At 38.9% G+C, this 18,449-nt stretch overlaps 1 protein-coding gene and 1 non-coding gene across 2 annotated transcripts in view; both read right to left on the minus strand.

Moving 5' to 3' along the window:
* Window positions 1-18,449, minus strand: part of LRMDA (leucine rich melanocyte differentiation associated) — a 1,012,499-nt gene that overhangs the window by 157,535 nt on the left and 836,515 nt on the right. The gene's annotated exons all lie outside the window — the stretch shown is intronic.
* LOC121488447 lies at window positions 14,478-14,584 on the minus strand. Its single transcript, XR_005987076.1, has one exon. It is a non-coding gene; the product is annotated as a U6 spliceosomal RNA (small nuclear RNA).

Consider the following 18,449-nt stretch of genomic DNA (forward strand, 5'->3'; position numbering starts at 1 on the left):
AACCTAATGTTTCCCTTTATTCAATGGACACAAATAGAAAAACAAAGACAATAAATCTCAGATAAATAACATTTAAAAAAATGACATAAAAAGGGGCACCTGGGTGGCTCAGTAGTTGAGAATCAGTCTTTGGCTCAGGGCGTGATTCTGGGGTCCTGGGATCAAGTCCACATCAAGCTTCCCATGGGGAGTCTGCTTCTCCCTCTGCCTGTGTCTCTGCCTCTCTCTCCATGTCTCTCATGGATAAATATTTTTTAAAAATGACATAAAAAGATTCCTAAATGACATAAATTAGTCTAAGAGTTATTGGCAAGGAAACTTCCTTTACAGTCAGAAGCCAATGTGCAGAGTTACTTGTACCATGCAAGAGCAATTAATCAGAATCAGATTTGTTCTCCTTCGTTAAACTAGGAGAAGCTCAGGAAAAGCATACTGATGGCAAGTGAAATAATCAGCTTTTTAGAAAGCTAAGCCAGGGTGCATTCATACCACAACTCCCTCCTCCAACAAATAATATATAATAAATGATTATATATATATAACTACTTTAACATAAAAATATATGAAAAATAGGTTTTATTTAAAACTCTGTGTTGTTCTATAGCTTTTACGTTTCATTTATATAAATCCTATTATGTAAGACAAAAAGTAGAATTAGTTAACAGTGGCAATTAATAGTAATTAATAGTAGGACTGACTAAACAGATAATACATGTGAGAAAAATATATTATTTTTATGTTTCTTCTGGTACAAACTTCTATTAACTTTTTTTTAATATTTTATTTATTTATTTTTGAGAGACAGAGAGAGAGAGAGGCAGAGACACAGGCAGAGGGAGGAGCAGGCTCCCTGCAGGGAGCCCGATGTGGGACTTGATCCCGGGTCTCCAGGATCACGCCCTGGACTGAAGGCAGCGCTAAACTGCTGAGCCACCCGGGCTGCCCAACTTTAAAATCTTTTTATTGGTATTTAAATTTTATACATTGTATTACTATATATTTTTAAAGTACATAAATATAAGACTTTTAAAAGAGAGAAGGAAAGTACAATAGAAACAGATATTACCTATATCTAGGAAAACAATAACATTTCTTTCTCTCTCAAAATATAGTAGGGGACTTTTACTGTTTCCTTTTCCATTAATGCTTCTCTGAACTGTCTACAGCCCTTAAGACGGCCTCTTTTACACAGTGGTAAAGCTGAACATAGTCACATGTAAAATTCCATTCGACTTGTGGCTATGCTCTTTATCAAGGCCACATTACACTGTTCTGGTGTCAATCCAATGTGGTGACACCAAGCTAAACAGCCTATCAACAAAAGCATTTCAGCATGGGACACATCAGAGTTTACCTACTAGCAGGAGTAGAGTTTTAGACTGGAATCAGTTTCCAGCTCTCCAAAAAATGTTCCTCCACTTTGTATCTACATACTTATTTTGATGGGCCAGACGTCTGCCTATTGGCTTTGTTGCATGAATGAATTCATCACCGAAACTCTCCATGTCCAACGGGTTCATTGTTTTTAAAACACTATGAAGCATATTGGATGTCGTCATAAGTTAAACTTCTTTTTCTTGGGGAAAATTACTTTAAAGCACTGAGGTAAGTCAAATTTGTGAATTCAAAACTTTTCTCAACTTGTAAAGTCAAAGTTGGATCCTGAATCTTTAAAGTTTTAGTAAATAAGGAAATTGAGAAAGCCCTGTTTGATGTGGCTGTCCTCTGATGACATATTTTTTGTTCATTAAGAAGCAGGCTTATTTCTAAAAAATGAGTCTCTTTTTCCCTTTGTGTATGAGTTTTTGTCATATTCTATATATAATATCAAATAACTCAGGTATAATTCTTTCCTAGGTTCCTTGTGGCCTCTTCATAGATCACCAAAGAGTTTTAGAGAAACAGCAAATAAGTTTTTGTTTTACTGTAATACTGTCCTCCATTCTCATCCCCACTGTATTCCCAATTAGTGAAGTAATTCTTCTTATGCCACTCTTTGAAGAAAAGATTTAAAGCAGGCCAACATTTTAACATCTTTATTATGGTCCTTAATACTGATAGCCATTTTGGAGGCACATAGCTAAAAAGGCTAATTCCTTCCATTTCTATCAAGTCAAAAAGCTCACGTACTTCTGTCTGTTTCAAGGAAGCTAAAAGTGACCAAAAACTTCATTGTGTAAGTTTCAGTATCACAAGTAAGTAAATCACACCCTTTTTTAGCAGTGTTGTATACAGGGCATGGAGGATATTCAGCAGGTGAGATTGTTACATTCATTTGGTAAGAAATTTAAACACTGAATGGAGTTACCAATACCTACACTGTCTGCTAATATGTAGGTCGATACAGTCTAGATTGTATTTAAATAAGATATGAACAATCTTTTGTTTTATGTTTTCTGCAGTTTCATTAAAATCTTCAGAAATCAAAAAGACAATCTGAACCTCCATTTTTCATGTCAAAATACTGAAGAGATAGAAGGAACATTATCTTGTTGCTGTGGCTCAAGGAATCATTTGACATATTAAGGAAAGCACGGCTATTGGGCAGATCTGACAAAATTAGCTCTGTTCTGTAAGATGGCAACATGTCTGGTACCCAGTATTACCCCACAGGTCATGTTACCTGAAATTTATAAATCAGGCAATGTAACTTAAATTGGTTTCATAGAGAAATCAAGGGAACAATATGATGGTGCTGCTTGTTTGGGTGGTATATGCAAGATAATTCAGCAGAAACTATTTTCAACTAAGCATTGGTGACATTTTGGGAGACAAAAAAGCTTCTGACTAATTTAGAAGTTCCTGTATGTCTCATCCTAAGATGGTAAGATTCAATCTCCCTGGTGCTTTCACATCTCCTTCTTCACCATGTCCAATTTTCTTCATGTTTTGCAAGATGCTCTCCTTTGATTATTGATTTCTCCAATGTAGTTGTATGAGTCCTTCCATCTGTCACTATTTAACAGTCATTTAACCTTCTTTTTCTTAGATTTCTAGGTCATGCTGGCATTGGTATTATAATCACCCTCATTTTCATTATCTGAACTCTTAGAAAATAAATTAACAATATTCATAATGTCAAAACTTAAACCAGCACTGTGGTGATACAAAGCACAACAATTAATTGACAGTCAAAGATAGATGTATTGTGAATACTCATAATTACAATATATTTAAGGTATACACTCAAGTTGCATCAATTGGTGTGAAACAACAATGGCTGATTCATTAGTGTGAACTTCAAATCACAGTTGGCAATAGAAGGGGGAAACATAGTGACAGCAACTATGGAAGATAAATAATCTATGCTTTATCTATTTGGCACTACAAACAGCATTGCTTTCTGCCTCTATATTCAGGCTGCCATATGGGTTTTATACTTTTCCCTGAACCTTTGACATCTATCACCAAAAATAAGATTCTCTGCGTCTCAGAGATGGAATTCCTGGGATATGGGACTCTCAGTTCTAAAACCAGGACAGTTGCTCATACTAGCAGGACTCAAACATTATTCAGCATAAATTCTTGCAAAGTTTGACATTAGAGAACCATAAAGCCTATCATCTTACCAAGACATGATGAAACAATACATGGAATAGGCTATCTGGGAAATCATTATCCCCGTTTGAAAATGGATGTGCAGGAAAAGATGTCTGAGAATTAACCAATTGGACCTACCCAAAGGTGCGGATGTTCAGGATGGCTCAAACCAATATAACTGATGTTCATGACTTTGAAAAATAGAGGAGGGACAAAATCCGGCCCAGATGAGACTAACTCTCCAACTTTTATCTTTATACTTCATCAAAGCTAAACTGTCAAATTCTAAAGTAAATATTGAGACCTTATAAATCCCTATTCTAATAGGTTTAACTATCTTATTTTTTATTTTTTTGTTATTTGCTATAAGTAGGACAACAGAGCTATTAGTGACTCTGCCTCCTTCCCCCCTATAGCCAATGCTGATTGGTCATTTCCAAAACAAATATCCATTTGAAAATGAGCCCATTTCTATAAGTAAAGAATTAAGCTTTTTATTTAGGGAAGTTTTAGAGGAATGTATGAATGCACTTAGCTAAACTCAGTGAAAGTATCACCAGGGACCATTCCTGCTCATTCATCAAAAAGACTAACTCATTATCTGGAGCAGCCCTTTCCAAAACACAGAGATACTATGTTAAAAAATTGTGAATATATTTGAGGAACACTGGGTTTAAAAAGTGTTGAATGGTATTCCTTATTATAGATTCCATATATTTTTTAAGGTTTTATTTATTTATTTTAGAGAGAAAGAGAGAAGATGGGGGAGAGGCAGAGGGCAAAGATAAGAGAGAACCCCAAACAGGCTCCATGACCAGCATGAAGCCCAACCCAGGGCCCAATATCAGGACTCTGAGATCATGACCTGAGCCAAAATCAAGAGTCAGATGCTTAACCAAGTAAACCGCCCAGGCACCCTGATGTATTTTTAATAGGCTCATGTGCAATGAGCACATAAAAGCTGGAAAAACAGTGTTCCACAAACTACAGCTTGTGATACACTGATATAAATATAATAAAATTTAAAAATAGGACTCTTTTAATTTCAGTTGAACTCCCAAGATGATGGGAAAACCAACTAGACCTACATACCAAGATGAGGTGTTGGATTACCCAAATAGGACTTGTGGCAGAGGTGTCAGAGAACTGATTTTGCAAACCCTAGTTGACCATATCTCTCGTATTCTAAAAACGATGCTAGCTAGGCTAAGAGAAGAGTTTAGAATAGAGATGTGGAGTTTTTTTAAAAAAAGATTTATTTATTTTAGAGAAAGAGAATGAGGAAGCAGGGGGACAGGCAAAGGGAGAAGGAGAGAACATTTGAGCAGACTCCTAGTGGAGTGTGGAGCTGGATGTGGGGCTCCATCCTAGAACCCTGTGATCATGATCTGAGCCAAAATCAAGAGCTGGATGCTTAACCAACTGAGCTACCCAGGTGCCCCAAGAAATGGGGATTTCTTTAGCAAATTTTCAGAAATGTTTATGTTTGCCTGCAATGCTTTACCCACATGAAGAAGGGTTAATGGTACTCCCCTCATGGCAAGCAAATGATAGAGGGTTTAATGGCTCACATAGATATGTTTGTGTGTGTCTCCATGCATTTTCAGGGTCAGAGGGAACTGATTTCTGATTTAAACATGAAAAACTATAAAGTGAAAGAAAGACTGTGGCTGAAGCTGCCTGCCAAGTGGCTCAAGAAAGGAGGCTAGATTTGAGGATCCAACTCACTATTAGAAAATCTAAGACTCTTATCTCCCTGGAGGAAGTGAGGTCAAGTGCAAGACAAAGTATCCTGAAACAATCCTGGATCCTGCACTTTTGGAGGTAAGGAGACCTTAGCAGAGTAAAGTCCCCAGATACCCAGGATTTGAAGGACTCACAAGTGTACAGTCATAGGAGAGAAGGATTTATCATCAAAAGAACTGTAACTGAGAGAACCCCAGCTGTTCATGAAACAGCCTGCAAGGAGAAGGGCCAACCTAAACATCTGCCATTGGAAGAGCAAGCCAGCCAATAGAACCAGCAAGCAAGTGTGATCCTGCCTCCCGCTTCTCTCCCATCTCCCTACCCAACTCACCTGGTGTGTGGGAATGGGGAGAAGATGAAAGAACAAAGGAAGAAGCTACCTAGCATACAGAAGATGCATTACCTATGTATCTCTGAATTTCAGAGTTTTCATTCTTACCCCAGATTTTTCATATTCTTAACTGAATCAAGACTTATTTGGAGACTCAGGTAACCAGAGGACTTATTATGATCCAAGAGTGAGTAACAAACTCTGAGCACCCACTGAAATTTTATTCAGAAGCAGAAGAATATCTATCCCTACAGAGTGAATTTAGAAAGGCAGTTGTGAGCAAAAAATAAATTTGTGTTATACCCTACCATATGACACTAACCTAACATTTTGTTAAAAGCACCATTGGCTTCCTGTGAAGTACTTGAGGTCGATCCTGTCATTTGGTGACCCAGAGCCCCACTACAAGGAAGAGAAAGGCAAGCGCTGTCTTGCATTTTTTGTCACTTCCAAGTCTAGCATCTTAACTAACTCTCCCAACTCTATGAGGCATCTAGGTAGGTATGAATGTTCCCATTTTACAAAAGGAAAAACTGAGGACCAAATCTGGGACTTGACTTAGCTAACATCTAAAACCTTAAGCATTGACAGCTCTAATTTTAAGAACTCTTGTCATCCAAACTTCTTATTCAGTGCTTTTCCCAACATGTATGCTATTTTCTTTAAAGGACAGGATAAAGATAAAAGGTTACTTACAAACACTAGAATCCATTTCTTTTACATGATTGGAAATAATTTCTCAGTGAATAAAACTGAAATAATTATAGCTGTTGGTTTTTTTAGATAGCAACATCAACTTTGAAATATAGTCAAGAGTAGCATAAAACAGTATGACCCCAGGCAGAGTAGATTAAAGCCTTTTTCCAATCCCAGGCTGGTTGCTCTTTATAGCTGGATGGATTTTGTTTTTCTTCCCTTAAATAATTTTAGGTGGTAGTTGTGGAGGGGAAGCTCTTTGATTACACTAAAACAAAATCTTGTGTACAAGCAACTCCTTTGGCATAAAGCACAAGGCCAATTATCACTTTCTTTTTCCTTCCATTTTTCCCCCCACTGGCACAAAATCTAAGAAAAGCCTCAAGGTGCAAATGATTTGCAGTCTATTTAACATCATGGTTATTTATTTTTATGAGACCTCATTATTGCTCTTTACCCTAAATTATAGGTACATTCTTGGCTCCATTTCCCACTCTTCACGAGCCCCAGAATAGTGTTTTTCCCCCTATATTTCTAAATAATCTTCAATACTTAATCAATCAAATATTTAACATCTCATAGATGATGTGTTGGACCAAAGCTAAGATCTGTGAAATCCAGCAGTCCAAGCCAGAACTTTGTGCCTATCTTATGACATTGGAGTTGTTTCTCTTCCTATTTACTCTAAACATTCCTTGAAGGTAACCACTCTCCATCTACATGTCTGGATCCAGTTCCCAGGAACTGAGAAAGTGTTGTAAATTGAACTATCCATAACCCAATAAAGGTCATGTTACCATTATCTCTTTTTTATGAAAAAGCACACTGAGCCTCAAAAAGGTGAAATAACCTTCCTAAGTCATAGGATATCTAAGAGAAAGTCAGAACTTGATTCCAGATACCCTGAGTTCCAGAGTCTGTGTGCTGATATTACATACACTCCCTGTCTTTGGTAATCCTTCCATAGAATGTTCCCTGTAAACTTGAGGAAGACAGGAAAGACAGAAAAAGGTGGTGGTGGGGTGGATAGACAGAGTAAGCAAGAGAATTTCATGTTATCAAAAGTCAAGTCCTCAAACTGAGTTTGAACCTGCTTTACAGTTTTACTACCACCACTTCATCCTACGTTCCCATTAAACTGGTCTATGCTGGCTATACTAAGGATAAGGAATTTTTAAAAATGGATTTGTATATTGATCTTCTAACCTGCAACCTGCTGTATTTGCTTATTAATTCTAGTAGCTTTTCATAAATTCCACTGTATTTTCAATGTAGATGATCATTTAATCTATGAATAAAGATATTTTTTATTCTTCCTTTCCAGTCTAGATGCTTGCCTGCCTGCCTTCCTTCCTTCCTTCCTTCCTTCCTTCCTTCCTTCCTTCCTTTTCTTGTCTCACTGCACTGGCTAAAACAATGCTGAGTAGAGGTAGCAAGCATGTATTCGTACACTTTTTAATAACAAAAGAATTATTTTGCAGGTATTGGGTAAGGCTTGGTGAAGTTAAAAGTGAGTTAAGAATCAGTCCCCAACCTAAGGATGTCATGACCTGGTAGAAGGTCTCCTTTCACTGGTAAGATGGAAATATCAATAAAAATAAAGCTGGAAATATAAACCAGGACAGGCCCTTGAATAATAAAAGTGACAGCAGCAATAGGAGCCTTAATATTTACAGAAAGATTGATATGGGCCAGAATCTATTGAAAGTTCCTGATATATATTAACTCATTTGACTCTTCCCACTTCTCCTCATTTTATAGGTAGGGAATAAGAGACACAGAAAGATAAGTGACTTGTGTCCCTATGACCAGTATTCTTAAGTGCTACACTAAATTGCCTTCATCTTCATTAACAAGTATTGAGTGTCCGCTGTTTGCTAATTACTATGTCACTTTCAATTTCTTTAATAATCACAATAATCTTGTTTTATAAATGAAGGAACTGAGGTTCAGAGTTTAAGTGACCTCTCCAGGTCACTCAACTAGCAGAAGATTCAGATCGAGGTGTCCTGAGTCCAAATTCAGTATCTTTTCCACCACCCTCTGATTCCTCTTCAAATAGCTAATGTTTATATAATACTTTGAAGCTTACAAGATTCATGATCACATTTATGCCTTAAATGGCACTTAAAGGAATTGAGATTTTATTCACCAGACAAAGGAGAATTTTGGTCAGTTTTTAAGAGAAAGGAAAAATATGAAAGAGAGGAGTATTTCTGGAAGGCCAGGGCAGCATTGTGCTAGATGGATTTTCCAGGGCAAGTGTACAAGCCTAACAGTTAGGAGATACTGCAACTCTCAGGAGGATCCACATTCACCTCTGAACCTATGATTCCTTCTCTCCAAACTCATTTGCCAGTCAGGAGAAGTCCTGTTTTAAATAATGTTCCTGGAGGGAACTCCCAGAAGAACAGAGATAATAAAAGTATTTCTTGTGTCACTTCTTCTCCCTGCATTTAACTTTCAGGAATACTTTTGTTAACTGAGAAGAGCACACTAAGGAACCATTATCACTGATACAAGGAGAAAACGGACGGTAGATTTCCTCAGCCATGTCCTGTCAGTGTCAACAATTTAACTAAACATATAATAGTCATAACCTCATCAGTGTTAAATTTTCTAGGTTTCTGGCACATATCTCTTCATCTCCCTCATTAAGTTTATAGAGTGTTCTTTGGTACATTTGCTCAGTATGAGGATTTCAGTTTCATCTGGCATATATTTGAGTCAAATAGAGGAATGATTTTTCTGCCTTAAGTAGTTAGCAGAATAAGAGAACATATGAAATGGACCAATGCCCAAAGCCAGGTACTTGGCAAATAACAGCAGATAGATTTGACCCCATCCATCACAATCCTACCCCATTCACCGTGGGTGCAATACAGGTAGGCCAACTGAGCTAAAAATGTGAATAGTTATTTTGTTTTCATTATCTTCCTTGCTGTGTGCCCTATACACCATTCCCTGCTCAGGGACTCCCCTTATTCAGAAATGGAGGCCTAAGGTCCTCATGATTACAATCCCACAAGGATGGTGACTCCAAACAAACTTCCCCAACCCAAATCTGTCCCAACCTCCCTTCATTTTATCCTAATCTTAAACATGTTAGCATTTTGTGCTCAACCAAGTCAGATGAAAATGATGGTCAAAATATCATTCAGGCAAATATTTAAGTGATAGCAAGCTTGAGTGATTTCATTCCCAGGAGTGTCTGCATTTTAAAAAGGAGTACCCAGAATCAGGATTGCCTTAACCTATAGACAAAGGTTAACTATAAAGGTGGAACACCATGGAGCTTCAGGATGGGGGCTCTTCCAGCATCCACCAAAAATGCCCTGTGAGAAACAGCTAAAACTCCATTATCATATTTATACCTCGAGTCTCCATCTGTGACATAGGGATATAACCCTGACTTTACAGGATTATTATAATCTAGGAAAATAACATGACCTCACAGGATTACTATGGAGATTAAACTACTTGGTTAATAATTGTTACAAACCTCTTAGAAAGCTATCAATTACCATGCAGAAGTGAGAGGTTTATAGAAATTTCTGAGTTTTGCCTTTTACACAAGGAACCACTTGATCAACCTCCATTGGGGTTGGAAGATATGGGAAACCTCCTGTGGAGTGAGTCTATTTCAGTCAGATAGGGTTGTGACTTCTAGCTCTACTTGCCGGGTTCAACTACAGATTAGTTATCCTAGCTCTAGTTTCTCAACCACCCACAAAAATTACAGCCCTGACTTCTTAGATGGTCTAAAGAGAAACCATTTTTAGACCTGGCAGCAGAGGCTGTTTGGGACCTACTCATGAAGTTGTCATACTAACACTGTGTGAACCATAACAGCCAAGAATGTGCTTCAAGAAGAAAGATAAAGAGGCACCTGAGTGGCTCAGTTGGTTAAGCTCTGTCTTTGGCTCAGGTCACGTTCTCAGGGATCTGGGATGGAGCGTCGCATGAGGCTCTCCATTCAGCGGGTATCTGCTTCTCCCTCCCTCTCTCTCTCTTTCTCAAAGAAATAAATAAAATCTTTTTTTTTCCTCAAAAAAGAAGAAAGATAAAACTTGCGATGATTTTACTTTGAAAGAGATCTCGACTTAAAACCATACAAATCTTTATATTTTTATCTAGAATGGGTTTCTTGGACCTTCAAAGCCTGCTGTCTTCTTCTTGGATATTAAGGCATAGTGTATACCTTCTTTCACTACTTTGTATGCCGAATCTTCCTAGAATATTAGAGGTCTACTTGATTATATATAAAGGTAAATAAATTCTAGATATCTGAGGGACATTGAATTATGAGGAAATGAGGATTTCATAATTCCTGATCAGATTATCAGAGAAGAATAGTATTGAAGAATATCCTGACATTCACTTTATTTTACAGAGTGGGGAACTGAGACCTGAGCTTAAAGCCACATACTGGAGTTATGGCAGATCTGAAATGCAGACCTGTGGATAGTGTATGCACTCTACCATAGTGTCCCTTTCCCTCTGTCATTCATGCTATCAATCAGAAGCACTAGTCAATCAGAAGGTGCCCTTTCTTGTAACTACCCTGTCTTGCCATTGTTCTCTAGGAATTAATAAATCAATAGCATCCCATCCATATTTTAATCTTCTTCCTTCCTTCCCATGGTGTTCTCATGTTTCCTCCTCAGGTTTCAGGTCAGTGCTGTGAACTAATAGGCCTTTAACTCAATGGGCCACCTGCAGTATGTTCTATGGCCTATAGCCAGCGTGCATGCACGAGACAGAAGAAAGAAGAGACTTCATCATGGGGATAGGAAGAATGCTGCCCCCTGCCAACCATCTCTGTGGTGGTGAGGCTGATGACAGCATACAGAGCACACAACTCTGGCTGGATGCCAAACATCTGGGCTCGAAACCAAGCAACCAAGTTGTTCAAATCAAAGAAAAACTAATCAACAAATATTTTCAGTGCCTACTATGTGCATTCAGAAAGCTGTGGTTAGAATGGATGACATTTGAGTCTTACTCAACCCCCCAAATTCCACTGCTCTCTGTCCCAGATGCCTGATATTATATTAATCAAATATTCATGTTTTCAACTGAGCATCTGTTGGCATATGTTGATGTAAAGACAAAACCAAAAGTAATGAATTATTTCTTCAGTATATTAATGGTGCTTTTGTCAAGCTTCATAGAGTAAGACTGAGAATAGTCTACCTCAGGCCATCGGCCATTTCTAAGATTGCCATCCCTCTTGCTGTCTCCTGCTCTATCAGAATGCAGAGAAGCTAGGAGTGCCATGTTTCCTCCCACAGCTCCAGGGAGATATTCAGGTGAGGACACCACCAGAGGCAACATCTTTCTAAAATCACTGGTTGCCTCTAGGCTCCAAAGCACTCAATGCCAAGAGGGAACCCTGTGCATAATTTGGCATCTGTGGTGCTCCAAGAACAAAGGATATAATATCCCTTTGTTTCTGGACATCCTAAAGTTAAAATGACATCTTGGCTGACAATTATGATTCTGCATTCTTTTATAAATCATGTTATTTCTGAAAGAACTTAAAGCAGGTGAATGAACATTCAGTTGCCTCGTTTCTGGCATTTCTCCTATGAGGACTGCCAGGGCCTTTACTAATATTACCACCAAGTATTGCAGTCATGAAATGAATAAAGTCAAGGGATTTGCTATTAGCATGCTTTAGGCCATTTACTGTTTTCATTCTTCAATAAGAAGAAACAGCCACTGAGGTGAAGATGGGAAAACCTCTCCATATGTGATGGCGGTCTCTGATTTTTCAAGGTCCCCTGGCTATTGTCAAATAGGCTTTGTACACACTTCAGTTAGCATAATCATGCTTGTTGTCTTCCTTGCTTTCACAATGACCTCTAAGCTACTCAAAGTCATCAGGTTCTTCCAGGGGCCTAACTCCTCATGGCACTATGGCACCAAGGACAAGGACTTGCACAATAATTAAGACAGGGAGTTTATGGACAAGCAAAGAAGGAACCACTGAAGCCAGACTTGCTCATAACTTTCCCAAAGGGAATTAGACATGCGAGAATCTGGAAATTTGGGTGTCTATATCCTGGAGCTCCTTCCTTAAACGTGTGAAATCAAAGACCCCATTGGTCATTTCCCTTTTGAACTCACCCTGCCCACTAGAGATGGTGACTTCTGTAGCTGGTCTGCTCCAGGAGCCACCAGGTTTTCTTACTGTCTGTGCTTAGCTACTTAAGAAAAAAGTACATTAGGAAGTGTTTTTCTCAGGAATGTCACCTCTAAATCTCAGCTTCCTTTCCTAAGTACATGAATAAACCTGGACAACCTATGGGAAAACCAAAAATTTCCATATCCAGGGACTATGCTGTTCTGGACAGTACTCTGGATAAAATTAGAAAAAAATACCCCACTGGGAGGATGCACCTACAGACACATGGCTTGACAAGTGGAGCTGGGGCTGGATTTTGATCGTGCTGACTTGCCTCCTCGGTTTATGGAAATCTGGTAGTACTCTCTCACCCTTAAACCCAGAAGCTGGATCAGATTCTGAATGGTCTACCTCCTCTCCTCTGAGCTCTTCTCTGATCCCCTTCAGTACAGAAAATCCTCCAAGGCTCTTGTCAAGAAAGGCTTCCCAAACTGCTTCATCCACAACAAAAGTTTCAACTCAGAAGTCCAAACTCCTTTTATATTCTCAACCCCACTCCCAGCCCAGTAATGGTCTTACAGGGGAGAAAAAGTTTGGGAGAGGGTGGAGCATATCCATATCTCCTCTTGCCTCAATCCACATCCTACTAATTTAATTGCTTGCACTCTTAACCTTGTTCTACCTTTCCCATCTGACTCCTTACAACAGGGGTTCTCCACTAACTCAATGTTTTTGTTACCAATTTTGCTTGTCTGCCTGAAAATGGAAAGAGAAAAATTCTAAAGCTACACTGCCTATACTCTGCCCATGCCAACTTTTCTGTGGAATTTTGTAACCCAAAGATGACCCTAGCCTACAAGCTGGAATTTCTTTACTATTGAAGAACTATTTCTGCAAAAAATTTTGAAGTTGTCATTTTCATTTAAAAAATAAGATGATAAAACACACACACAAGCCATTATTTGTAAAATGCCTACAGATGATGAAGAGGAATGCATATCAATATATACACATGCATGCAGATGAACAAGGGAGCACATATGTATGTGTCTACCTATGGAGGCCAAGATGAAACTTTCAACTGGAGAGTGGTTAAATACTAAGGAAAATGACAGGAATCAAGAGTGATTTCAAATTTCTTGTAGCTTTTCTTTCCACCACTCCCTCCAGACTAAAAAAAAAAAAAAAAAGTGTTTTCAGAATTCCATTTAAATTTGATACTTAAATTAGCTTTGAAAAGCAGTCACATGGGTGGCAGGGGTTACCAAGCAGGGGTCTCATTGTGGTATGAGAATGATTGCTAGCTAGAAAGGGGGATTTTCTAGTCCTCTTCTGGTATTGCTTAGCTAAATAAAGTCTGACACCTCTGCCCCTCAGTGCTTTATATCTTAGATTCTTTCCAGGGTTTACTAGTGTTCTGTGGTTATATTACTTAAAAGTTATGTGGATATTTAGAATAATGACTACCATGTCCATGATGACCACCAATGCCACCACCATTATCATCCTGACTTCTTTTCTTCCTAGAACAATTTGCAATTGCCCAGTTACACCTGTACCTTAAGTGGTGAACAAAAAATTGATTTCCTAAGTTTGCAAGGAAGAATAGAGATAGAATTTTTAGTAACTTAACCAATAAATCTGGGCGGTGCCAATTTCAAACTTCACAAACGCCAAAGAGCCCAGTACAAGACTCTCTCTAATTCTAATGATGGAAGCCCCTTCTAACTGGGTTTCCACAGTAGCTTTCAAGGGTAATAATGGAAACTCCAAGAAAAGCTTAATCTTCAGAAAGCTTGAGCTCTGCTTATGGTCCCGAATTTGGGCCAGGTGCTTTCCAAATACTCCCTAACCTAATAATTTGGGACTACATTCAGTGCTCAGTGTGTCTTTCTTTTACCATGAGGATGCATGCAACTGTTTATACTGCATATAACTTACGAGGCTGGACATGTCATTCATCCACTAAACAAAAAGACTCAGCTTCTTAACCCAAAGAAATCCTAAATAAGGTCTTTTTTAAAAAGACCTTACATATATATAGAACACGTCATGAATTTGCATGCCATCCTTGCACAGGAGCCATGCTAATCTTCTCTGTACTGTTCCAATTTTAGGATATGTGCTGCTAAAGCAAGCACAAGATCTATTTGAGAGACAGAATGATAAGTGGTTAAAATCACAGGTTTTGGAATCACACAGACCAGCAATAACTTTAAATATCTATGTTAAGAGAGGGTAGCACCTGAGAATACCCAGATGTGTTTTTTGTACAGATTATTCTTCCCTTGCCTCACCATATACAGTTGTTGGCACATAGATGGACTCAATAAATATTTACTGAACAAAATTAATCCATTCTCATATTGAACAAATTTACTTTCACTTATATGGGACTCCATAATTTTTAAGTAATCTGATACTGTGTTTCTTGCAATTTCTTTAGAGTTTGGGGTTTAAGATATTGGTGTCTTTGTCCCACCTCATCTATAAAGCTTCCCTGACAATTCCAGTCTACCCTACTCTCTTTTTTCTGACTCCATTATACTTATTCCAGGTCCCACTCACTTTGGCACATACGTGATATCTTATCTTGCCGTGTAAAATGTGTTTCATAAACACATCATCCTTCCTAAGAGCCTATAAGTTCTTCAAGGGCAGAGGCCATATTTGATATTTATTTTGTATATCCCACAGCACGCAACACAATATAGAGCCCATAGCAGGCTCTGAACAAGTACCTGTTAAATTGAGTTGCATTTTAAGGACAGCATTCCATTGCCAGTGATGATTTTGTTTCAGAGAATTATCAAAAGGCTGTATTCACTACTCATTTCACCCAAATTAAGCCCATGGGTCCCTACACTTGAAGTGCTAGTTAGGAAGCAGAGTATCAGAAGGCAGCTGCTTACTTTCAACAAAGAAGTGATTGCATTTCAGCAACGGATTGCAGGATTTCACATATTAGTCACTAGCAGCTCCTAGACAAACTCTTTCGTGTTATCAAGTATAAAAAAGTAACCAAGAGACATGTCAAATATCAATTTCCAATTACTTTTCTGTAATGCATTTCTGCTACTTGGGATAATTCCCAAGGGATCTGTTGCCCCTTATCAGCTCAGATCAGGCTTACCTTTCAAACAGGTAACACTCCACTTGGCAGCACACTGTTCAGCCTCAATATTAAAATGTCCTTCTCTGACACTCACATTCTCTTGTGAAGTCTTCAATATTGGCTTACAATGTCACTGGAGACCTGGCCCAAATGTGGAAGGCCTCCTGATATTATACCCTGAAGCATCTGCATTGGAGTGGGATGGGGATAATAAACACCTGTGGTGAGCTGTTGTCACTAAGGTTTCCTAAGCCTTAACTTACATTGAGATGTTGAATGTGGGCACAAAGACTCCTGCAGCAGTGCAGCACTTTTGCATTGTCAACTCCAGCCAAAGGGGAAAGAAATAAGAGAGGCTTAACTTTGATACTCAAAACACAGAACAGCATTTCTACTCTCCAGATCACAGAAAGCAGGCCACAAACTAATTGAAAAAATCTTTGGTATTAGGGATGTTAAAACTGAGGATCTGCAAAAAAAAAAAACAACAGAAATCACATGTCCCCTTTATTACAAAGTAATGGGAAAGAATTTGGAAAAACCAGGAAACATCTCTGGGTTCATAAATCAGCCCAGTTGGAGGGAAACGCAAATGGCCAGCACCTGGAATGAGCCTTCATCTGGAGCAGGAGAGCAGCGTAAGCTGTGCACTGTGATTAATGACTTGAGTGAAAGGTCTCAGTTGAGGCTGAACAATTAACTTGTTCTCTCCACATCTCAGAACTCTCCACAGCATAACTATGTCTTCCTTGATTGTTCATATTTACTAAAATGCAAGCCAGTCTGGGAAGCTTCGAACATGTCATCAGACTGTTTCTGACTATCGGGAGAGTCCTGGTGTTTGACAGGACTACTTTCATCAAATCATCTGGGTTGACTCCACATGCACGTCTCAACCTTTCAGTTCCTTTTCAAGTTTAAGAACCATCTTAAATGAGGCAATGGCATTGGCCTCGATCTGTCGAAGAAAAAAAAAGTCAGCTCAGAGGATTGCAAATGGACAGCATATGGCCTGGCTTGTTTCTGGTCATTCCCAAAAAAAGTTCTTAGGGAATTGAATGTCCGTGAGATTAATGGTTCCCTCCTGTCCTGCCTTTATCCTGTGGAATAGGTTTCTCTAATCTCTTTCAGGCCCTCTCAAGCATTTACATTAAACCAATCACTCCTCCTGAATCTACAACCAAGACTCTGATAAGACCTACTAGAACCTAAGGAAGTTTCCAAACCTCCTTCCCTTTCTCCTGGAGGTGAATGTTTAGATGGCAAAGAAGAACAGGTATCTCAGAAGTTCCTGCTGTATGTGGAAGTACCCAAGGAATCTGGTTGCTTCATTTAACCTTCTAAACCTGTTTTATTTGTGACAAATGGATAAATGGATGTACCAAATGTGGATATGGCCCTGCACATAGTAGGATTGGAAGGGTACTGAGTGCCTTGGCTAAGTAGTTCTGCCACACTGGCCTGCCATAAGAGCTGTCCTTTACCTCCCCTCTTGCCCACCCCATCCACAACTATTTTTATCAGTGAAGACTCCTGCCCCCAGAAGATACATCAAAAACAACAGTAACAACAACAATAACAGTATAGAAGCAGGAACAATAATGACATGTACATGGTAATTACTATGAGTCACAAACTTTCTAAAACACTTCACTTGTATCAACTCATAGGATCCTCACAACAATGCCACTAAGATATGTGTTACTACTATAGCCAATTTACACAGATAGAATAGTCAAGTAACTTGCCCAAGATCACAAAGCCAGGAAGTGGCAAAGCCAGGATTGAAACACAGGTCTCAGGTTTAAGCTCTTCATGCTATCCTATAAGGTCTTTTTTTTTTTAATTTTTATTTATTTATTATAGTCACACAGAGAGAGAGAGAGAGAGGCAGAGACATAGGCAGAGGGAGAAGCAGGCTCCATGCACCGGGAGCCCGACGTGGGATTCGATCCTGGGTCTCCAGGATCGCGCCCTGGGCCAAAGGCAGGCGCTAAACCACTGCGCCACCCAGGGATCCTCCTATAAGGTCTTATATGGCAACTACACTCTCTAGAGGTAGTGGTCCCCATCCACAACTGCTGATGAGATTAGGGAAGCAAGCCTTCTAGCATAGCACCTACTTTGGAGTCAGGCTTCTTGAGTCCTGCTTCTGCTCCTCAGTGTGTAACATCCAAATGAGTTCTGAGTCTCTGTGCCTTAGTTGTCCTCATCTGTAAAATCAGTACCATACTAAGATCTACCTTATAAGGTTTTTGTGAGAATTGGTGAGATAATGTATATGCAGTACAGCACAGTGCCTAGAACATGGTAGTTGCTTAATAATCATAGCTTTGGTTAGTATAAATCTGATTAGCTAATATTACTAAAGCAGTTGGAAAAGATGAGCAGAAACAATCACAGCTTGGACTATAGGTATGGAAAAGCAAGAGACTAGAATACTAGGATACTAAAAAATACTGGAGATGGATACCTACCTTCCTGCTCTGACCCAATTTAAACAGCCTCTAGGTTAGCTTATCTACAGGAAAGAAAAAATTCTAATTTTAAAAATATGCTACATCAACAAAACAAAACAAAACAAAAGATGTCCAGACGGAGAGAATTAGATTCTCCCTGAAATTCCGGGTGCAAAAGCAGGACAGTGAGGTATCCTTCATAGCCTCTTGTGGCTGCTCCAGCATCAAGCCTGGAGCTGCATCCTTCATTCTGCATTTCCTACATGCCCCTGCCCACCCCTGACACATCACATTCTTTGCATCAATACGGACTGGCGCCGGAACACACTAAATTGCCTTTGACTACATTTAACTGATCTAGTATTTTTTTATGATTCTTTCTTGTTGTACCATTTTTCACTTTTGACTTTATAATTCTCTGCTGACTTTAAA

Source organism: Vulpes lagopus, chromosome 3 (genome assembly GCF_018345385.1).
Source record: "Vulpes lagopus strain Blue_001 chromosome 3, ASM1834538v1, whole genome shotgun sequence".
NCBI lineage: Eukaryota > Metazoa > Chordata > Mammalia > Carnivora > Canidae > Vulpes > Vulpes lagopus.